This window comes from Etheostoma spectabile, chromosome 6 (genome assembly GCF_008692095.1).
Source record: "Etheostoma spectabile isolate EspeVRDwgs_2016 chromosome 6, UIUC_Espe_1.0, whole genome shotgun sequence".
Taxonomy (NCBI): Eukaryota; Metazoa; Chordata; class Actinopteri; order Perciformes; family Percidae; genus Etheostoma; species Etheostoma spectabile.
Window position 1 is genome coordinate 22,294,066 of NC_045738.1, and position 3,183 is coordinate 22,297,248.

A 3,183-nucleotide genomic window follows, 5' to 3' on the forward strand; every position below is an offset into this window, starting at 1 on the left:
CTGATCCCCCAACTTGAGACAACTCTCATTGTCTTGGTTTAGTTTTCCAGACACTGACATGATCCCAAATAAATGCTAATGTTGCCTTGTTTCTGCCAGAAGTGTCAATCAGAAATTGTGTGCAACTTATTTAATTATAAGGTTGTTCTGCTGCCCCAAAGTGTGAGCTTTTGGTGAATTATTTTCTTCACAGAGCCAAAGCCATAAGTCATTTTAATAAGTCCCATGATTGATATGATAGGGGTGGCAGTAGCTCAGTCCGTAAGGAGTTGGGTTGGGAACCGGAGGGTCACCTGGTTCAAATCCGCATATGGATCAAAAAGTATGGAGTGTGGATTGGTGGCTGGAGAGATGTCACTGCCAGGTGCTCTTGAGCAAGGCACTGTATCCCCCCCCCACAACCGCACAGGATGCTGGTTCAGCTGGCAGCCCACTCACTCTGACATCTCTCCATAAGTGTATGTATAGGTCCTGATGTGTGTGAATTTCAGGCCTGTGTGTGATTACTAACAAATTGTGTAAATTGACAGAGTGTAAATTGTAATTTCCCCACTGGGGATTAATAAATAGATTTAAATGACTGTACCTCAGTTAAAGGAGCTCTTCTTCTGTGAGGGTGGGGGGACTCTGGCCTAAAGAATGGCCAGAGATCAGTGTAGCAGGGGCTAGTTAGGCCTTAGTAGGAGTCAAACTGGGATTAGGGTTTTTTCTCAGACTTTAGAAATCCCCCAGCACAGCAGGCTTATAATCTCCATGATGAGGAATCTGACTTTTACTTTAGAATTTGGTGGAGTGCTTCTTTAACTGCTAACATACAAAGATAATATACTATAATCATGTATGGCTCATATTAAAAACTCAAACGTGTGACGTACAGGGATAAAAGCATTGATTGCAGCTATATAAAGATGAAGGGAAAAAAGTTTTCTTAATGCATACAACATTTAAAAATGAAAGTTTATGAATATAATTAACTGTACAATAATGAAACTTGGGGAAAAAAAGGTCTTCAGTATATAAAAATGTGAAATTCTTTAAGTATGTGTCAGTTAATTAACAAAGATAATGTGCTGTAATGATGTATGACTCAAATTCAAAACTCAAACATGTGACGTGCAGGGATAGAAGCATTGATTGCAGCTTTATAAAAATACAAAGAAAGCAAAAGAAGTTGAGGAAATAGAAAAAGCAATGTGGTATGTTCTATTAATACATAAATATTTCTTAATAAATAAAAATTAGACTATGGAAATATAGGTTTTCAGTGTGTATATTAAGTGTGAAATTCTCTAATTGAGTGTCAGTTTGAAGTAAAAATAAAGCATTATGTTGTAAAAGACAATTTAATTTAATATATGAATTCACAATAGCCCTATTGTTTATAGCTGCCCAATTTTAAAAAACCCTGAATTGGGTTATTTTCATTCAGAAACATTTTGAGTGCAACAATTTTCCGAAAAACATTTATCTTGTATTATTTGGTTTATTGTTTGTTATGTAGTTGGAGTGAGAAAAAAATATGATTAAAGCACACATTTCATTTAAAAAGATACTCTTTCTGCACAATTCTCTGTACTACACATTGTGAGGTACACATTGAGAAGTGGGTACATTTTCCACTCATTGTGATAGGTGGCACTTCCTCAAGAAAGCAGAACACAAAGTGCGTAAGCAGGCATCTGGATGTCAAGATGTTAAATTAAATATTTAAAGAGATATGGATTGTTAAAATGACTATATAAAAATAAACAGTTATTTCACTTGTACTCAGACTCTCTTCTGTTCCCGCATCACATTCCTGGATATGCTTTTGAGGAACATTCCACAGTGCCAGACTCTAAGTCAAAGTGGCGTGTGTGTGAGTGTGTGTGTGAGTGTGTATTTCTCCATTGTGTGTCGACAGCCGGTCTATTGTTCTGGTTCTCTGTGCTGTGCACGAAGGTCTAGACAGCTGACACTTACCTAATCCACGGGGCTGCCTGAGGCCATCTCCTGTTGGCTGACGTACCCACCAAGGACCTGAAGCCATGGAAACAGCTAATCAACCTAAAACAGGGAAAACTTGAAATTTGTCACACTACTTGATGCCTTTTCCATTTTACCAAATAAAAAGTGGATTTGGAAAAGAAATTAAATTTAAAAAAAACAAAACGGACTGTTCTTATATAGGACTTTTCCATAGTACCATTGACCATTCACGCACATTCACACACTGTGGCCGAGGCTGCCGTACAAGGTTCCAACTGGTCATTAGACACACACACACACACATTCACACTCCGATACGCAGCTTTGGGGACAACTTTGGGTTCAGTGTCTTGCCCAAGGACACTTTGACATGGGACTGCAGGGCCAGGGATCGAACCACCAACCTTCCGATTGGCAGACAACCACTCTGCCGCACAAGGTGCCAACTGGTCATTAGACACACACACACACACACATTTACACTCCGATACGCAGCTTTGGGGACAACTTGGGGTTCAGTGTCTTGCCCAAGGACACTTTGACATGGGACTGCAGGGCCAGGGCTCGAACCACCAACCTTCCAATGGGCAGGCACCCGCTCTTTTCTTTGATTTATATTTAGTGATCTGGCAGAGTCACAAGGTTGATTAGGGTTTAGTTGTGTAAAATGTGTAAAATTAAAAGTTATTTTTTGTCTTATAGTGTTTTGACTTGTTTTATTGTTGTCATTAGTCTGCTTGCATTTGGTTGTTTTTGTGAATTCTGTGACATTGCCACACAAATTAAGTTTATTGCTAAGATATTATTGACATATTCTCAGAGGATTTCTCTGAAGGAATGGCCTGATATCAGAATGAGAAACGGATTTATTGCCAAGTAGGTAAAACTTAGTGTTGGTGCATACATAAACAAACATACTATGAAATAAAAAAATCAATTTAAGAAACAAAAACAGCTTTATTTATTTAGTCAATAAGCCTACACACCAAACATGAGGGGGTTTGTTCTGCCTGCACCCCATATTTCAGTAATTAGACACAGCCTAGCAATACATTCCTGGGGAAACTGTTAGTATTCAGTATCCTAATGCTAAAAATACATGCTAACTAGGCTACATCTTGCTAACAGATTTTTAGCTTAGCTTATGTTATGTTAATGATAGGAGTGTGTGTGTGTGTGTGTGTGTGTGTGTGTGTGTGTGTGTGTGTGTGTGTG